Source organism: Aquila chrysaetos, chromosome 4, assembly GCF_900496995.4.
Source record: "Aquila chrysaetos chrysaetos chromosome 4, bAquChr1.4, whole genome shotgun sequence".
In the NCBI taxonomy this organism is placed as follows: domain Eukaryota; kingdom Metazoa; phylum Chordata; class Aves; order Accipitriformes; family Accipitridae; genus Aquila; species Aquila chrysaetos.
The window spans coordinates 21,068,756-21,090,224 of NC_044007.1; the positions used below are offsets into that span (position 1 = coordinate 21,068,756).

At 40.5% G+C, this 21,469-nt stretch overlaps 1 long non-coding RNA gene across 1 annotated transcript in view; it reads left to right on the top strand.

The window, feature by feature from the left end:
- Positions 1-4,766: 4,766 nt before the first annotated feature.
- LOC115340027 overlaps positions 4,767-21,469 on the top strand; it is a 46,814-nt gene continuing 30,111 nt past the window's right edge. The window contains exon 1 of the long non-coding RNA XR_003922900.1: positions 4,767-5,074. This is a non-coding gene — a long non-coding RNA (uncharacterized LOC115340027). The remainder of the gene's footprint in view (positions 5,075-21,469) is intronic.

Sequence of the window (21,469 nt, forward strand, 5' to 3'; positions counted from 1 at the left end):
TCAGAAACTAGGTTTTCTCCTAATATCTCATTTTCTAGTCTTAAAAAAACTTAGTGACACATACTGTCTATGTGTAAGGTTAAAAAAAAAAAAGCACAGTCCATGAGTTCACACTTCAGAAATCCCCCCAACACCACTCTTCTTTCAACTATCATTAACACTATCAGCTCATTAACCTATTAGCTCAACACTGGCAACAATCCACAGTCATATCTGCAATGTAAATGTACAGGTTAATCCTTAAACTCTGTTGTTCAGGAACACATAAGGACCTGAGGAACTTGGCTAACAAGACAGTACTGCCTTAGCTAGTTCAAAAAGCATTGAGTATCCAATTCTCAGAAGATATAGGTTCAACTTCCCTCCTGTTGCAGTTTTGTTGCTTTGATCGATAATCTTCAGCTTCTCTTGAACTCTGATTTTCCTCACACTCTTTTAAAAATTGCACAGGTATCTCCGTATGGATCGTCTTTCTTCTTTGTTCTTCTTCTTGGATCTATCCCAAGACTTCTCCTTTAAGCCCCCTCACTATTCAGCAGTAATCCCAAGTAATCCTCATTAAGCCCCAGCTGAGAGGACCCTAAACCTACCCTGAACTCTAACCCTAACTCTATCCCTAACCTTAACCCTAACCTGAGCAGGGAAGGTCACCTGTGGTGCTCTGCCTTTGCTGTGCTCCTGGGGCAACATCAGGAGGTCCCTTGGGATGACCCAGAAGGGCTCCTCATGGAGATCCCCATGCCATTGGGAAAGTTGCACTTGCAAGAGCAGGGCCAGTGCTTGTCCCACAAAGGCACCTGCCCTGGTCCACTCTGCATACAAGGCCAGAACTAGACCCACATTGCAGGTCCTCCTCCTCCTCTGCCTGTGGATCAGCTTTTGGCTGACCTAAATTTGACAAGCCTTTCCTGATGCTGACAGCATTTGCCCACAGAGCACAGCTCTGCCAGGCGCCATTGTCTCCCACAGCAGCTGCCGTGCGTGGCAGTGGCTGCCCACAGACCTCCTCACCTCCACACCAGCCAGGAGACATGGCCCGACCAGCCTTACAGCTTATTACAGGGAATAACGCAGCACGCAGCCACTGGAAACTTACATGGTAATGCATCAGTAGAGAAACAGGGATGGCTTTTGTCTGTATAAAAAACACTGCTTGTACTGCACGGTGTGCAAAGAGCCTGTGGCCTCAGCCCCGCAGTCTCCTTGTGCTGGCCCTGCCCCACCGGCAGTGGTGGGAGGTGGGCTTGGCCATGGGGCAGGATGGTGCAGAATCCATAAAATCACAAGTACATCCTGGTTTTGAGGTAGATGTCAGCCTGATGGCAAGTGTACTTCAGAAGCACAGCTCAGTACAGGTTGTGGCGTGAAGCGTGGGCAACACATGATGTTCATGAGCTCTCATCACCTACACCTCCCAGCCCCTCTTTGTCAGACCCTCAGACCCTCCCACTCCTGTGTCTTTGCCATGGACTGGTTTGTCTTCCACACAGTCTGGCTACCATACATGCAATGGCCATTGCTTTGGAAGGATCCAGCATCTCATTCAGTGCTCATCCTCTGTGGGGAAAGCTTATCCAGGAAGGAGACATCTTCTGCACAGCTGGCCAGTACATGGGGACAGACATAGTGCTGCTCCCACCCTGAGACACTGTATTTATCACTGGTGATGAGAGAGGTCAGACCAGCCAGGTTCACCCTGATGGCTCTGTCAGGGACAGTCAAGGGTGAAGAACACTTTAAAAAAAAAGTCTATTCTATGCTAGATGTTGTCCCATTTTTGCACATGGGTATCTAAAAAGTCCTCCTAGAACCTGCTACTAGAGGTCCGCCTTCCTGAAGGCATGTGTGGGTATTGCTTTTGTGGGACCGAATGAGATTGCTCCAAAGTAACCCCCTCCACACCCCCAAAGCATAGGTAGATGGGTTGCTGGTTTCTCATAGTCCCCATCTCCTGGCCTTCCTGAGATATTCTGAAACCAGACAGCTAACAGAGCCAGCCTGGGGTTGCAAGAGGCCTGAAATGAAGTTTATGAAAGGCAGGAAATGCCATGAAGATCGTCTCTGACTGTAGTGCCAAAGAAAAGCCCTGTAGAATAACTCCACCTGATATCAAGAGCTGTTGATTCTGAACAGAACAAAACATCACTAGAGAAGGATGCACTCCACCTCTGCAAATGCTCCCAGGCAGGAATAGGAGAAGATGCAAAATGCTGTGGGCACTTTTTTGTGCAGGGCCATTGTGCCTCAGCTGCGGCTGTGAGAGGGGGAAGCAAGGGTCCTTGCCAGGTACTGATGATTAGGAAGGGGACAAAGCAGATGTCCTCAGTGTGAAGCCAGTGACAAGCCTTCCTTGCTCTTCCTTCCTCCCCATGTAGTCCTCCCTCGCAGCTGCCCAGCCTGCCAGCCTTGCCTGCAGGGCGAACTTTGCACAGCCAGTGACACATGGAGAGAAAAATGAGTGTGTCTTGCGGGCTAGTCAGGCTAAGAAGTGAGCAGAGCACAGTTAGGGTTGGACCTGTAAATTCAGCTGCCTCTCAGAGATGGTATGGGGAGATGTGTATACCTATAAGAATGCTTAGTATTCAAATAAGGGTAATTTCCGTAGGTTTTTCTCTATCTGTGCACTTGTGCATTTGTACAAATTGGCCATCGGAAGCACGGTTACCTACTCTAAAAGGCCAGTGTGGGCTGACTGATGAAAGAGGCATTAAGGGCATCTGAGCAGGCTGCAGTAAGTGCATATGTACCATCAAAACACCCCACAATTTTTTGCTGTTGACCAGGTTCATATGCAACTACTTACGAGGTAAATTTGGGTTGCTTAGCAATGATGTTTGCACTTCTCATCTAGAAATGCTGGGCCAGAACCCTATGGTGTCCCTGAGGAACGTAATGCATCTGAAAACCAAACGCCCAGTGTGGACGCAGGAGCTAGTGCTCTGTCAGTCCATCTGGACCGCTCTCATATCACCCACACGGGGAGAGGCAGCTCATTGTAAAATGAAAACAGTATAAATGGTGGGGGAATATGGTCTTGGGGGACAAAAAATACCCTTACTGAAAAAAAGGTCATATTGCAGACCACATGTTTTCCTGTCTGACAGCCCAATCTTTTGTAGAAAGCAAAGACAGTTTTAAGAAATTACCTGTCACTGCTGTAGCACATAACCACGTAACCAGTAATATCAGACTGCATGCGTGCAAATCTGCTCAAGTACTGAAAGGCTTTCTGCCAACTTAAGTCTTCATTTAAATCAACTCCTAGAACAATATTGCTATAAAATTTTCAGTGTAGGAAATCAGTGTTCTTTCCCTGTCTTAATTTTATAATTGACTGAACTGTTTTGAATGAAATGTTCAAAAAATGTCATCTTGAAGTAGCACCTGGCAGGCAACCAGTGAGAGTCTAACAAAGTTATAAGCAATTGGAAGCAGAGTCTTATAATGGAAAGTGTCAGGCAACCTTAATAACAGGCTGTGTTACTAACCCTCTATGAGAGAATAGAATAGTTTCATTCACAATATTCATTTAGCTGAGGTTGTGTAGGTGGCAGCTTTTAGCAGGTGCAGAATAAATATTTTCTGAGAAATATCACTGAAGAAGAAGAAATCCATTTAAATTATTAATTAAGGTATTAAGCTTGCCAAATTAAATACAGATAATGTTCATATTCATTATTCTGCCATTTCACTGATCCCTTTTATTCCTAGCTTTTTAATAGCACTATAGACCTACCTAGTGCTCTTCCACATTCTAATGTAATCTGAGCTGACAGGAGAAATGACATGCAAGAGAGCACTTTTTTTGGAAAAGGGACCATTCTGCCCTTCAGTAAATGTCCAGCTTTTCCATGTAATGTATGAAATAATTGTCATTCCAATTTGGTAGGGGATTAAGGGAGGATTTTACATCCTCTGAAGCGATTCATAAAAACAATAACAATACGTATTTTGAAGTGGATCTTTCTATATTTATCCAGATTTTTTTATATTAGTTGGAAACTAGCCATTGCTTTCAATAGGTTTGGAGTCAGGCCCTAAACTGTTCTTACAATTTATGAAGAAAGAAAGTCTGAATTCCAAAGGGATGGAGTTGGGTTGCTCTTCAGAAGTAATTGTAAATACTTTTGGACCAACTTCTGAGAAGAAACTATACACACACACAAAAAGCCAACTAAGATTGTGGCAATGGGAATGCTCTGCTTTAATTCAGATTCATTGCAAAATCCACAGAGAGGTCATGCTGCAAACCTGCTGTGCACTCATTTCTGTGCTTATTACTAACATAACCTCTCTAGCTCTTTTCTTTTTTCTAAGTAAGAGGTGCAGGGTTGCTGTCTTACATTTGTTGTGAGATTGGCTGTTTATCTGTTAGCCCAGAATTCCTCCTGTTATGCTATCTTTAAACGGAAATAAAAGCTAATAGATGAGAAATTTACCTTCATTGTGGGCTGCCTAATTCAGCACAGCCCAATACACCAAGTTACATGGACAGGTTTTGTTGGCAATGTTTTTCTGTCATAATGTCATAGTCTTTTTAAGCACCTTCCTATATTGACTCTTGTGTCACATCTCCAAATGTTTTGTCGCTGTGTAGGCAGAAGACCTATATTTGGCAAAAAAGTGCTGTGAATCCTTGATCCAAAACAGGATACAGAAAGGTCCATAAAAATATAACTGTCAGCTCTGAAGCAAGTCTGAGTTTTGGAGGAGAGGAAGAAGGTGGAGTTTTTGGCAGGAAGGCAAAGTTCTGAAATCAGATTGCAGTTCCAGTATCTTCAAAGCAAGTCGCCTATAAAACTGCAATATTCATGCTTTCTTAGCCCCACGGATGGCCTCAGAGATGAAGAAGGATTTTGTGAACAAGCAGATTTTAGGAGGACTGAGAGAACTGGAAGTTCTGGGGTGGCTCCACAGAGCGGCAGTGTGTTCTTGCTGCTGCTGAGTGCTCCCCACCTTGATGCTGCAGGTGGCTGACCAAGAGATGGGAAGAGACAGAGAAGCAATCCCAGATTCAATGAGCAGCAGGCTAAGGAGGCACAAGGCCAGTTCCCTCTGATTGGCGGCATACTCGGTAAGGGCACCACTGGCACTTGGGTAGCGTTTGCGGAAAGTGAGAAGGAAGTCACTGCAGCTTTATTCTGTGGAGCAGAGGTGAAGCTGTGGGAGATCCCGTTCACAGCTGGGGGAATAGACTGGGGAGATGGATGGGGCAGGAGGTGGGTCACTATTCTGGAGGAGGAAATCTTGATAGGACGCAGACAGAGGGGCCTAGGGGAAGTAAGTATTGACATGTTTGCTCATGATATAACACATTGGGAATGGGAAGGACAGCTTGTTCCACACTGTGGTTATGTTTAAAAGAGTTAACTGAAGACTGAGAACAGCCATTCTGTGGCTGTTCATAACAACATGCTCTTGAGAATACAGCTAGAGCTTTAAGATGGAATATGTCAATTTTAGACCCTAAGTTCAGATCACTTCAGGAATCATTTTTGGGGCTTCTGCTCCTTTGAAGTAATTTGTTCCACACTGTTTTAGGGTATGCATTGAGGAATGTATTCAAAAGCTAAAAAACCAGTAGAGACTGTACTTATATTTGCATCCTGTGCTGGAACCCAACACAGAGCAATGTTCTACCATCACACTGTCCTCGGGGGAAATGGCTGTAGTTCAGAAAGAATTTCCTGTTGACTCACCACATGGTGAGGTGTAGTGGTGGGGAATTAATTAGTCTATGCACTGCTGACATGCTTCTTATTTTAAATGCTATTTTTCATGTAATCATGGTATATGAATGGAAAGCTACATATATTTACATTTCTAATTCTTCCAAATGTGGTTGCTATACCAGTCACTCATGCTGAGGGCTTGACAGCAACTACCCCGATGTGAAAACTGTTAGCACAGTGAGTGTTCAGTTGTCTCTGTTCCCTTTTTAAGCTCCTGTTTTGTGCTACGAGGCATTATCCTGTGAACTTCTTCATTTCTATTATGGCTTATCTAGGCTAACACCAACATGGCAGTTACCTGACAACAAAGAAAACTTCAATTCTTGCAATGGCAGCCCTTTGGTGACAGTGCAACAGTGTGTGGTGGGAGCTACAGAAACTCACTTTAGAGCAGGATTGAGGAAGAGGGGAAGAAACTGCCACGAAAATGTCTCTTGTCTTGCAGCTCACAGATTTTATAGTGATTCATATAGCTCTGCATAACGCAAGACGTATTAAAAAAGACAACAGGTTTATATAGGATGTTTCCTCATTCCCCTCTGTAGAGTTGTTCAGACATGAGGGCAAAAGTAGCCAAATATTGTTGTCCTCAGTGGGGAACTCAGGGAGCTGATGCACTCACCAAGGCTGGATCTTCCCCAGTGCTTCTTTGTTGTTCAGGCCAAGCTTCTTTAGATCATTAGACAGACGTTGAATTTTCAACTTGGCAGAACTCATATACAGTACCCTCATATCATAATGCTAGAACAGCTTCATTCACACAGTTTGCTGGAGGCTGAAAAAGGGAGTATTTATGACAAGATGGGAATGATGAGGCAGATGAGTCTTTATACACAGTAGTAAGACTTTATTTCAACACAGAACAGGGATCCAACACAGCAGTGAATAAGGATAGAGGCTGTCAGTCCTCTTCATGGCACTGTCCTAATCCTTCACACAGCCTTTTTATGTAGCCTCTTCTGGTGCTCCCCATAATGCCAAAATTTGCTTATTACTGCAAGACCTGCCAAGAATTTCCCAAATGGAAATTCCTTTTCCAAAAGGAAAAATATTCTGAGCCTTCAATAGCTTAGAAAGAGCTGTTTAAAATGAGAATTAATACAAGTTTAAAGGAATATACTTGAAAAAAAGGGAAATATACATCTAAAATTCCTTGTTTCCAAATAAAATAATTAAAAAAACAAACAAACCCCAACAAAACAAACCAGCAACAAAAACCTCTGCTTTCTTACCAAAGATTTTATTTAGACTACTTTTGTAATATTTCTTTTCCTCTTTTTAATGGTCTTGAACTATCCCATCACAGCTTTAATTAGGATAACCTTTCATCTGTTTATGTTCTACCAGTGACATTTGAAGATTGGCCTTCACTGAGAGCTTTGGGTGATGTGTACACTGAGGCTTCAGAAACTTCTTCTGGACTAGCTGCCAGCAAACTATTACCCTTCTAAATGTCAATAAGCTAGACATCAATTGTCAGCTTGCATCATTTCTAAAAGCCTGCTCTCTCTGTAGATTAGATCAAAAGTCAGATGCACACTGAAAAAAATAGCACTAAATTTTGATAATGTATTAAGCATTTTTATCCCTTGGGACTCAGGTGAAGAATGTTATACTTGAAAGACTCTAACTTACTGTTGCACAGTTCTAAAAACCAGAATAAAGATTTATAGACCAATTTTTAGAATATCGAGCAGAGGCCCTAATGGATCTTTTTAATATAAAGGTACATTAAAAAGGGATGAATACTGAGAGGAAAAATACAAAGCAGGAATTTTAAAGAAGTATCAGTACTAACACTGGTTTGTGCTGGGGGGGGCATGGAGTGGAAAGAAGTTGTGGCTGAAGTTGAGTACGTCTGGTGGTGAGACCATGTGTTTTACAGATTAAAAATACCTGTGTTGAAGAAAATATATAATTTACCTTTCTTTACCATGTGGCCAGTTTCTTTCTGTCTTATGTTGATGGTTTACTTTTTACATCAGACTAAGAACATTTCTAATTATTACCAGTAAGGTCTTGAGCAATGACTGGGAGCTATTTTTAATTCTCTTGGTGTTACAGTATTCCTCCCTTTTGGCACATCCACATTTGTCTGGAGTGGTAGGAGATGTATATTCCTTTCAGTATGTTCCATGGTTAAGGCAGCTTCTAACATAATCTCCTCCCTCTTCATTGCAGTAATATACTTGAAGAAGAAGTCACAAAATATTTCTATTGATAAAAATATAAAAAAGAATACAGTACATGATATATATATATGAATGAAAGACACCTTAGAATATGGAGGAATAATCCACACAAAGATTTTACCTTCCTTCATACCTTTCCTTGCTATGGGACCCATATTTTTCAATTATTGACACTCCAAAACAATTTAGAACCTCCAACAGGGCCATAATCATAGAATCATAGAGTCACAGAATGGTTTGGGTTGGAAGGCACTATTAAAGATCATCTAGTTCCAACCTCCCTGCCTTGGGCAGGGATACCTTCCACTAGATCAGGTTGCTCAAAGCCTCATCCAACCTAGCCTTCAACACTTCCAGGGAGGGGGCTTCCACAATGGAGATGGTCTGGCCCAGTTCTCTGAATCCAGACTGTAAAAACATTGCTAGCTGCTAAACCAGGTACAACAAACATTTACAAAGAGCTCCATTTGCTCTTGATGCTGCTGCCCCTGAAGAAGCTCTATTGCCTGTGCTTAGCTTAGTGCTCAGCTTTGCCCTCTTCGGGTTTGATGGAGAAAGCTAAGCAGAGTGTGATAATTCTGGCATTACAGCCCCCACCATCTCACAGGTCCATGCTGAACCACTCCCTTTCTCCTCCATGTGCTTTAATTGATGTTCATTTCAGAGCTGAGGAAAGACTTGCCCCAGGGACATATGAAGCATTAATAATTGTATTTAAAAGTTTTCTACTTGAATCTATATATCTGTGACAGAAGTCCCTCATACATCACCTCTTGATCACAGCACTTTACTTTGGCATATGTCTGGCAGACAAATTTATAAGCTTTTCTATTCCAAGCAAACCTCTAATGTCCCTTTTTAGGCTTTCCTTCTCTTTTACTTTGGCCTTTATCATGACTGTAGAGTTGCAGGGAAATGCGTTATGCTAGCTCTATCTGGTAATAAAATAAGTGGCGGGAGAGGGAGAGATCCATTTGGTGTTGACTCCATTTACAGAGCTTGGCAGTCATTCAGTTGTTAATTAGAGACATACTATTGATGTAATGTTACTGATTTGACCTATTACCAACCTTCTCTTTGTTTTAAAGAGGTTTACCAAATGTAATGGATGTGAGATGTACTGATGTGACTTTCTACACTACATATCATCACAAGTACTGTTATTTTAAGTAAGTGCTACCATGAGCAGCCAAAAAACAGATGAGCTGATGCCTTCATCTTAGTAAGTAAAAAAATCCATAACATTATTCTTACTATTGTTCCTTTTCTAATACTGACTTTTTCTCTCTGCCACATCATATTGTTCCTGTTAATCTCTTGTAACTTGACTAAGCCAAAGAGAATATGAAAATTGTTTGTCTGCCTCCTCTGCTGTCTGAAGAAAAGTACTGTTACAATGACATGGCTGTGATGCTGTTGGGGTTGGATTTGTATTCCACACAAATCAGCCAGCTTTAGTCTTCTAAAACTTAGGCAGCAAGTCAAGACAGTGATCAAGGCTTCACTATAGTCAAGGGAAGGAGAGTGGGTGATTCCTCCCACCTCTCCTAGACACTAAGTTCAGAATGAAGTGAAGCACACTCTAGAGATGCATCCAGCCATTCCTTACTGGAATCATAGACATGTAGCTTAGATATGATGCTTAACTTCTAGAATTCTAAAGTTAGATGAGATTAATCCAATTCAAACAGCTTACTCATGATTGTTTAACAACCTGAATCAGCTTGTGTGAAAGTAAGTGAAAGCTTACCATTGACCTCCATGGAACTGAAACCATACTCAGATAGCAATACAGTTATAACATTGTGTTAATGTCTTGTGCTAACAATTGTGCCAATGATTATATTGATATGTCATCACTGCAATTACTCAAGACATAAAATTGGCTGACAGTTATTTCTGAGTATGGGTCTATTGCTGACCCATAAATCTCTATTTCTTTGGCCTTCTTTCGTTATCAGGCAGCTCACTGTTCAGAAGGAAATGCCTTTTCCATTTTAAATTTGGATAAGCTGGATCAGATCACCTCCATTGACAAGTATTATGAAACTGGCATAGTTACCTACTGACTATTGAGTGAAAGTTTTTTCTGTAACTGATTCATCTCTTCATGTGTTTGTAAGCACTTAGAAGAAAAAAAAAATATAGGCCTGAGGCAGATCAAACAGAAAAAGATAGAAAGGATTCAGAAGGATCAAAATGAAAAAAGGTTATTCCCAAATGCTTTCTGAAATGGCTGTCTTCAGTGCTGGGCTGAAAGTACTCTACAATTGTTATTACCTATTTGCGATCAGAGCCTGGAGTATGCCAACAGGGAAATGGTCTCCAATGTAGGAGTCATTCTACATTCTAAACAAAAACTTATTTGTTAAATTACACTTGTTTTATGAATTAGGAATTTTCATGTCTCCTGCTGCATTCCTCTTGCATTTGTCTGACTTACCTTACGTATTGCTATGGTATGCAATGTGTCAGCACAACACTGAATGGAATTATATTGCCCCAGCAGCTGAGTTTACTCAATAATGTTCTAGCATAGCAAGGTATTTCTGAGCGTGCATAAAGCTCCATTTAGACTTGACTTATTTTTTATGATATCTCCTTCTATGTGTTGTGTATTTACTGTCTATCATTATGAATTATAGATTCAGGATGACAGAATCTTTTGAAACAGCTTTCTTCAAAACCCAAGAGTAACCTTTAATTGACCAAAATCTCCTAAAAATACAAATTTTTATTCCTAGTTTCTGAAGATTCTAACTAAAATGTTCTATATTCATTAATGACTTCTGCAAGTCACTAATCATCTCTTCACTTTAGACATACATTTAATTATATAATTTATTCAGAACTCTTCACATCTGTCCTTTTGGCTTGTTCTGTATCTTCTGCGGTTCTTACCCATTCCGTATGTAACTCACACATGTTGTACTGCAGCATTTGATTTATTTTCTTCTTTTGCTTTTTTGACCAAAGAAAGCAGAGAGGAAGGAGGAAGATGCATGGATTTTTCTTTTTTTTTTTTTTTTTTTACATTTGTATGTTATCTTACATTCAGGCTGTCAAAATGCTACTGCACTGCTACCTAACAAGCACCTTAGAGCCATGGCTCAAGTTGAAAACTCAGAAGACCAAAAGAGTTTTCTCCAAAAAGGCATTCTCTCACTTGTTTAACTGGTTTAAATTTAATTAACACCCAACCCCATGGATTTTCTTCATGACAAGTTTAACTATAACTATATCACCTTCAGAAACAGCATTTGGGCCTCAGTCCCCCATATCACAAGAAAACTGGCTGTGCCAGGGACAACCATTTTCTCTTTTACCCGTTCAATCTGTTCTACTTTGTATAGATAATTACTTATTAAACTAGGGGCAGGGCAGGAGATAGGGAGAAAGGGGAGGAAGTAAGAGGTTGTATCTTACTAGTTAAGACATCAGTTAGGGGATGAAAAGATTGGAAGGGGTGTTGCAATAAATATGCATAAGAGGAAAAACTGCCTAGCTGAGAGTGACAGTTACCTGGGTTAGTGTGTTAAACTCTTTGTTTAGGGGACTGACCTGGGATGTGGTTTCAGGTCCCTGATCTGAGTCATACAGATTTGATCACACAGGTTTGCCTCACCTTTGAAAAAGTTTCCTCAGATGGGGCACTTCACTAGATTAAGCCTCAGCAGACATTTGGTTGTATATTCTGTGTTACCTTGGTTGTACTGCTGCTGCAGATGATGACAAGTATTTTACCATGTTGGCCATTATCCTTCAGGAATTTCTATAGTAAGGACAGTTAGTAAATTATGAACCCGCACTCAATGACCATGACGGTCCTGGATTGTGTTTATTTTTCCTTTTTTTTCCCATTGAACAAGGCATAGCACCTGAAAAGTGTACATAATTTATGATATTTTAGGATCAAAGGACCTTTCTCGGCCATCTCCAGTGAAATAAAACATTAATTGAAGGAGCCCTCTAGCAAAACAATAGAAATATAACTTTCAAACCTGCAGAGAGGGGTGGCTATCTTTGGTATGCAAAGATTTCTTAGGAATGTTGTCTTTCCCTTCTCTTTTCACATTCACGATCAAGGAGTCCATAAAACTTCAGCTTTGATTAGCCTCTCTCTTTCTAGGCAGCACAATATGCATTGACCAACTCCGTTCTGGATTTGTAATATTTTTGCAGCTGAACAATTCACTGAGTTGTTAATGTGGGGGACTCCTCATCGCACACTAATAAAAGAAACAAAAGACTAACCGAGTGCTTTGCTCAAACAGCCATACCATATTTTCTCCTTGTTCTAGGTGGTGTCATATCAGAACATCCTTCTCTGGATATCACTCAGAGATAGTACGGGCAGCATGCCGTACTATCTCATTTCTGAAGAACCTTCTTTTAAAAACTAGAGACGTCTGTGTTTTGAGGGAAGCCTGGCACCTCACTCTGTCTTAGAGGTTCACCTAGACTGCAGTTAGGCCTAATTACCTTTGAGGATCTTAGCACAGATGCTTCATAGAGCTGTGCTGCAAATATTTGCATTCTCACAAATTTTGAGTTTATGTGAAAATTATAGCACTTTGGCTACAGTACTGTAGGAATCCAGGGAATGATGTTGAGAAATGCTAGCAGCAAGCTACTAGCAGTCCTGTTTTACCACAGGTTAGAACCGGTTGACTATGGACATAGGTACGGATAACTACTAACTGTGGAGATGCCAGTCTGCTTATTTGCTAGTGGATTTATGAAAAGTTTGGAAGGAAATAACATGCTGCCAGTCTTCTCAAATATCAGGGTAATATCTACACTACATGAGGATGATAATAATGCCAAGCTTTTCTCACAGTAAAATGAGAAAGGAATATGTGCATGGGAGTATGCCCAAGTGCAAAAATGTAAGTGTAATCTCCATTTTGCATTTACATAATAATATGCACTGGTAACATAGGTGAAGTGTAGAGGAGACAATTTCTTAAACGCTTACACTTGATAGATTACACCCCACAGGATCCTTGAAGTGTGTTGAGTGTGTTGATGATATGGTTCAGATGAGAGAAGACAGGACTGCAGTAGACTTGAAGGCAATAAAAACCAGCATGACTAATCAGCGCGTGACTTTAACTCTACTAGCATTTTCACTCATATGTACTGAGAGTAATAATAAAAAGTCATTCTTTTATAGCATTCACATGTGCATCCACACTATTTTGAAAACATGTTCAGTATTGTTATTTCCGTTTTACAGAAAAGGACATGATAAGACAGTATCTCTTAGGGGTCTCACTACAAACCCAGGGTTCCAGCACAGATTTCCTATACCCCAAGCTGTGGCAATGAAGACAGGTTCAGTAGAGGAGAATCAGTTTAGGGAGCATTTAAACAAACTGGTCATGCACAAGTCCACAGGACTGGATGGGATGCACTCAGCAGTGCTGACAGAGCTGGCCCATGTTATTGCTAGGCTCCTCTGGATTTCGTCAATTCCATTGACTGTCTCACATAATTTTTCCTTCTTTGGATGCTATGGGAGTTACTTCAATTGAGCTTGTAAAATCTGTTACATTTCCACATGTCATATGTAGTTTTGAAAAGAAAAAAAGCTAAAAAACACAGATGTACTAGGCAGCTTACATTAAAAAAAAAAAAATCTGGAAGGAATTAAACTGTTAGTTGTATTTTCAGCTGGGTTTTTTCTGAGACAAAAGTTCTTGGGACTAATCCTACACTTAACTATACCAGCTACATCACTTTATGTGGTGGAGTAACTCTTCATTTACAGCAGAACACAAAGAGAGTTGGCCCCTTTAGACTTCTTCAGCAATTTTTTATGGAAAGAAATTGGTGTAGCTGTTTGTGAAGGATATCCTGTATGCTAATAAGGGCTTTCTTCAAAAGTTCCCAGTTGTCTGTCTCTCCCTCTTTTTCATTTTTTCCTTTGTTTATCTAAGTATCTTAAGAATGATCTTAAAATTGGAAATTACTGGCAGAGGTATGGCACCCTCCCAAACAACTAAAAAACATAAGGAGAAAGAGAGGCCAGGGACCATCCTAAGGTAGTGGTTCCACCTCTTCCTTCCTTTACTTGAAGACTTATGGAAGAAGAGTCTGCTGAAACGTATTAAATGGTGCACAAACTGCAGATGATGTACTAAGCTATTACTATTATTGGAACAAAATCTTCATACTGGTGTTTCAAGCAGCAGACCGTGCCTGTAGAGCACAGTGTTCAGTGACAGCTGGGAAAACCCAGAGCTGTGTGCCGTTTAACCCAAACTGAGCCTGACATATCTTTCACCATGTTTTGAAAGGAAAACTGTATGGAAATATATAGATGTACAGAAGGAAAACATGACTCCTTTCTCTCCTTTTGATTAACTTAATCATGCTCTTGGAAGCTAACCTGTTTGTGTAAAACATATTATTTTTCAGTGAAAATAATCCTTTTTATAAAAAGGAGAATTAATTATACATTGCTCTTCTGAAAGCAGACCTCTTCAATAGAGTGAACTCGTGAATCAACAGCCTATAGCCGTTGTTTCTAAGTACACTCTATTTATAGAGGAGCACTTACATGACATTGCAGAGGCAATAAACCAAAGATAAAGGTAATTTACCAGAGCAGAAATCTCTACTCCAGATAAGATGGTATTAAGCATCCCACATTTACGTGGGTTTATTTAGTGTCTTTGGACACAAACATATCGATGTCGGCAAACTGTGTGAGACAAGAATTTCAGTCAGAGGTTGCATGAATCTGAAGCACTATAGGAAGAAAGAGGGACAGAAAATATGAGCAACAGAGGATTTACCAGGAACAGTTAGATGGCTGTAGTCCCCTTCATTTCTGTCACCTGCGGTCAGCATGCATTACATATCATATGACTGGCAACAGTTCAGACACCCTCACCTTGTGAGCATAACTGCATTTATCGCCTAGGATACCTAGATAGCTGGCACCCTATTTACAGAGTATTTGCTTGGGGAAGTATATACCTAGAGATTTAAGAGCAGGAACAAGCACAAGGAAAACAGAATCTTGTCTTGTGTGTGCAATTACACTGCAACTTCAACCTTTGCCTACTTACCATCATTTTGTATTTGTATGTTTTTCACCCCTCTTATATGTAGTCACCTCTTCACCTGCAGTGACCTCATCGCAGTCTACAACTTCCTCAAGGGGGGCAGCGGAGGGGGAGGTGCTGATCTCCTCTCTGGTGACCAGCGATAGGACACGAGGAGATGGAATGAAGCTGCGTCAGGGGGAGTTCAGATTGGTCATTGGGAAAAGGTTCTCCACTGAGAGGGTGGTCGGTCACTGGAACAGGCTGCCCAGGGAAGTGGTCACGGCACCGAGCCTGTCAGAGTTCAAGGAGCGTCTGGACGATGCTCTTAGTCATATGGTTTAGTTTTAGTCTTGTGAGGAGCAGGGAGCTGGACTCCATGATCCTTATGGGTCCCTTCCAACTCAAGATATTCTATGATTCTCAGATTCTCATCTTTTAACAGTGTTTTAAACGTTAGCTCAGTACTTCTGGGTTTATCACCCAGAATGGTGAGCAAGGTAAACTCTAATCCAAATGAAAATGGGTCCAGTAAAGGGTAGGATTATCTATTATTTTCTTCAATCCATACCAGCCATAGCTTGAGACCTAATTCCTTTTCTTGCTGTCTCAAATACATTTGATCAGACAGAATTTTTTTCAAGGTGCCCCAAGGACTTCTGAGGGATTCACTCCAGTCCAGAGGGATTCTAAAAGACTTTCTTAACTTTCTTATCACTGAGCTAATCATGTTATGGAAAAGATTTCAACAACGCCTATACTGAGAGTTTTGAATAGAATATTCCTTCAGTGGGAAATGAAAGTGCATTTAAAGAAAGGTGAGAAGGCAGAAAGACAGCAGACAAAATCTTAAAAACACCCAAGCAGGAATAAAACTATATGCTTTTACTCCTAAGATGAATAAAGGCAAGAAGCTAATTCCTAGAACTGAAGAGAGACCTTTTCCATGCAATAGTGGTCTGAACTGATGCATGCTTCTATACAGCTTAATTTACAGTTGTCTGAAGGTAATTAATGATTTAATGAAGAATACCACTTTTCTTGATATATGTGTATAGGTATGACCCTTAGTGAGTTATTCACTGACAATTATGAAAAGATATATAGGTAAGTAAAAAAATTTCAAGGATTGTCTAAAATGCACTTCTCTTCAAAGCCTCTCAGATCACAGACAAGTTCTATTTCAATAGCTGGAAAAGAGTTCCTAGAAAGCTATACTGTACAGGGAGGGTCAGATGCTGAAATCTGCTGTAATAAAGGGTGAACATATTGGAGGATGCTGGCAACCTGTTGTGGAATCACAGTTACTTTACACACTGAAATGAAACAAAATTATCACACTACTGTTGGGAGTCCATCTAGCTGAGCAACTCTAGGTGGAAGAGAAGATATGACAAGGAGACTGTCAAACCATTAACTTCAGGGAAGTTTCCTGATCTACTGTACAGTATAGAAGGACACAGAGATCAGATTCCCCTGCTACAGAAAACATCATCAAATCTTGACAGGACACAAGGCAAATGTGAGATGTCTCCATATCCTGGTCTAGTGGAAGGTGTCCCTGCCCATGGCAGGGGGGTTGGAGCTAGATTGTCTTTAAGGTCCCTTCCAATCCAAACCATTCTGTGATTCTATGATCTCCTGCCCTGCAAAAGGGCTGAAGTAACATGCCCTCTCAGCACTCCCAATGGCACTCTTTGGCCATTTTTCACTATTCTAGCACGAGTTGTGGTTTATAGCTACAAATGAACACAGTAGGTGGGGTTCAGTCTACAGCCATTTGAGATGCTGTAGGCTTTTCAAGACATCTTCATGGGGCTGGCAGAAATGACACTGGACCTGGTACAGCAGACCACTACCCTTCAGAAGATGTAGATGGAAACAGGTGAGATACCCTAGGGCATCTCAAATGACAGTGCACACTTATGCCTGGACAACAGAATTATACCCAGTAAGTCTAGGCAGGAACACAAAACCTCAAAGAGCATTGACTCACTTATTTTCAGTCTTGTTAAGGGTATATTATGATTTAATAGCCTCACTGCAACATGTTTTAAATGATGCAGGAAGTGAAAAATCCAAATCACTAGAGGCAGGGGCTTTTGCAATCATTATGTTGTTCTATGCAATTAGTTTTCCTACTTGGTACAACCAACCACCAGGCCTCCCACCCTCCCTGTAATGCCCAGACTAAAAAGCAATATTTTAAAGTGTTTATGAAATATTTATCTTTAATTTTGCCTCTCTTCATCCTTGCGGAATCTTGACTGCCTTGATCTGGAATCCCTCTCTTTTCTGTAGCTGGAATAAAGTGTACATGCATATTTGCCCACACAATTTCCCTTTCGACAGATTTTAGTTAGAGTTAAGTGCTACTTATCATGTAAAGAGATAGGAGTAGAAATAATCACAGTTCTGAAATTAAAAGACTGGCAGATTTTTTTTTTTCTTTCAGTTTTGTTAGTTCATGTAAACAGTATAAACTGGTAAAATCATGAACTTGTCGGGTAGACTGGGCAACTACCACAGGCAAGGCACTAGAATATATGGACCAGGGGAGTACCAACATGGATTGGATGACTTTTCATAGTTCCTCTCAGCACTATTTTCTTTAGTTCAAAAAAATGGCATAATGCAATGTGGCAAGCTTCACATTATCAAATAGTATCTTTGCTTTGCAGTGATTGCAAGTATTTGCAATTTTTATAGGAAAGATGAACAGCACTGTTAGTAACTACTCATCATTATTTAGAATCTGGAAACACATTTGGGTTAAAATGCTAACTTAAAGAGATTAAGATCTCGCCTCCAGTTCTTCTTTCATGTTCACTTAACATGCACTTAGATGTTGGGAGGGGTCAAATAATTATTCAAAGTTACTTTAAAAATTCAGGCTGGTAGTATTTGAATATTTCTGGCCTTTATTATCCAATATTATCCAAATATAATTTTGCTATTCTGCCTTTAGATAGTTATTTTGTCATCTTTCTTTGTCTCTTCTGGTTGGGAATGTGCATTAGTCATTCGTACCTCTTTAAGAAGAACAGGTCATCTGGCTTGATGATTAATGCCTCTCATCTTCAATAACAGCACTAACATGCTAAAAGCCTCATCAGACCAATTAGTAACAATGCCCTTGAGCCAGTCACAAGGTCTCAGTACAGATCTGTCATGAGTTCACAAAACTTGTCTGATCTTTTCAGTTACTTCTAAAAGATATCTGGTCATTCAATGGAGATCACAGACACAGCAATCAATGGCTTGAGAGTATCAGTTTTGTCAGGATTTTTCCCCAGATGATAGCTAATTTCAATGCACTGAGTTCATCACAGTTTTCCCTAATGAAAATTGCTCATCTACAGCTGATTATATGGCAATGTAACAAATACTGACCAAGGAAGAAAATGAGATAATTCTGAGCAAAAATGAAATGGTTTACTTAACAAATTGAAGAGGAAAGCAGTGAAGACAAGATAATAATCTCCTGCCAAAGATCTGTTTTTTGTCCTATAGGGAAAAATAAGTGAAGCCACAGTGATTGATCTATTTCTGTCACTGGTTTAGGAAAGGCCTCAAAGTTCAAATGCCATTTTTGCCTTTGTATTATGCTTTACTAACTTTTCTAAAGTTTGAGGCAAGCCTTTCTTTTATTTACTTTAGTTTTGCTATCATTATTCCTGAAGTACTATTATTCCTAATTTAGATTGGCATAATTTACCAATGAATCAGACTCATAGATCCATATAGCTTTTCGTTGTTATCATTCAGTAAAAGCAGTGAAAGGTTTGCTTGAAGACGGAACAAACAATCCGTATTTATTAGTGTCAGCTTACTTCCCCAGGTCACTACAAGGCTCAATTCACCACTACCTAAGTCAGTATAAAGGCTTTAGGGAATGTAACTGAGCAGAAGTCTTTGCAATAAACAGCTCTAGATTTTGCTGTCATGAGCTGTGTGTGTGAAATATAAGTTTTTTTCCCTAATTACAAAGTTTTGTCCAGAACTGAGGTACTGGTATTTCCGAGAAGTAGTGAAGGCTTCCTTCTTGAAAACTGCAATCTTATTCTATCGTTGATTAACAACATTCCACTAAGCAAAATCCTGTGAGATTTGTATTACTCTTCAATATTTGATGGTGTTATATGAGCCTCAGGATCAGCATTGAGGCATGTCTTCTATTCTGGGACCTGCATCCCTCAAGTCCCAAAATCCATATTTTCACACATCATGGTTTTTGTAGCTGTGGAAATTATCCTATGTGCCCAGCATGCTTTATGATTCCCCAGTCACACACTGTGGGATAGGACAATCGTTTTAACTGTAAGTGAACCACTCTAACTTTTTTTGCCCACCTGTACTCAGCAGGCTGAACTTTCCTCCTCTTCTATATTCCACAAACTATAACACAACCTCTCTGTCAGGGCCCAGCCCTTCCTGAAATCTACTAGTGTATATTTATATTTTGGTAGGAGCTTCGTCCCTGAACCAAACACCCTGTACTCTCCCACATGAGGCACATAGTTTCTGCTTGCTACTTGCTACCTGGCTGTTTCTTGTATCAGCAGAAATGCTGACATTGAAACATGAGCTCCAAGAACTGTAAAACTCGGAGAGAAGGGTTTTCCTGCACACCTCCCTGCTTCTCCCCTCACAAGCAGAAGACTGAACCGCACCTGTGGACAGTGCCAGGCTGTCCTAGTTTCAGCTGGGATAGAGTTAATTGTCTTCCTAGTAGCTGGTACGGTGCTATGTTTGGAGTTCAGTATATGAAGAATGTTGATAACACACTGATGTTTTCAGTTGCTGCTAAGTAATGTTTAGACTAATGTCAAGGATTTTTCAGTTTCTCATGCCCAGCCAGCGAGAAAGCGGGAGGGGCACAAGAAGTTGGGAGGGGACACAGCCAGGGCAGCTGACCCAAAGTGGCCAACAGGGTATTCCATACCATGGGACGTCCCATCTAGTATAGGAACTGGGAGGTGGGGGCGGGGAATCGCCACTCGGGGACTAGCTGGGTGCCAGTCGGCGGGTGGTGAGCAATTACACTGTGCATCATTTGTACATTCCAATCCTTTCATTATTGCTGTTGTCATTTTATTAGTGTTATCATTATCATTATTCGTTTCTTCTTTTCTGTTCTATTAAACTGTTCTTATCTCAACCCGTGGGTTTTGCTTCTTTTTCCCGATTTTCTCCCCCATCCCACTGGGTGGGGGGGGAGTGAGTGAGCGGCTGCGTGGTGCTTAGCTGCTGGCTGGGGTTAAACCACGACACAGGCATTCCTGACTTGCTCACAGAAATGTCTTTCCTGTTTTTGCATTCAGCAGAGTTGCTGCAGGCAGACAAAATACTATGGAAAGTGATTTTGTCAGTCTCAACATCAAGATGTTTTGGACATACCTGTGGAGACCTTTGTATAATGCATTAAGAAGAAATACTGCAGTGGGGTGACTTCACAGTCAAATTATTTCATCATTAGTTGACAATTCTAAACAGAGATGTATCTGAACGGGATAGCAAGAGTGACAGTTACGGGGCTGATCCTTCCTTTAACTTGTTGGGAACCAGATCCTTTAAAATGCTGCTCTACTCTGAAAAGTAGCACTGCAAACAACAGCATTGTGAGTTTTATTGTCTTTCAGGGATCTCTGTAACAAACATCGGGCACTTGCAAGTGAAAAGTTGTTTCAGCCAATGCCTCAAGTCAAATTGTACAGGTACATACATACATCTCTTATGAGTACTAATAAAACCCCTGTGTTTGTAATAGATGACCACTTATTTGGTGATCCACAAGAAAAAAGATTCCAGTTCACTTTCTTAAGAAGCTGTCAACTCTGAAGCATTTATACCAGGCAGAATGTAATGTGGCCATTACCACAATCTGATAAGGTACTGAACACATAAAACCCACTACAGTTTAATAAGTTGCATTTTCAAAAATTACCTCTTCAAACAAAATATACTTGAACATGTGACTTCTTTTAGAAAAGCAGTTTTAAAAGGTGAAAATAAGAGGTAATAGAGTTTCAGCACAGCTGCACTGAATTTTTTTGCTTAACAACCTAAAACTCTGTGAGCAGCTCCCTACAGATGTATGCTTTGTGGCTGATTAACTTTGGTTATGCATCTGTAATTATATTTTGGGTCTACCACAGAAGACATCACAATCTCTTCTATCTGGTCAACTGATTCAAGGCTAAGATATGAAAAGAACATTTTAGGTCAGGATTTAAATTGTACTGTTCCTTCCCAGAATTGTTTCCTGATGTTTTCAGCATGTTACTCTGCCAGTAGTGTTTCAGTACTATAAATCTTGTGTCCAGATGTGTTAAAAGGGTGATTGTTCTCCTTCCATCAGGCCTCTAAAATTGTTGCTTTGGTTTTTTTTAATTTTTCATCCCTAATCACCAGGTTGTGATCCTCCATAGAGGGTGAACATCTCAAACTGTTAACAGTTAGTTTTGTCTCAGTGCTTTTGCTTTATTAT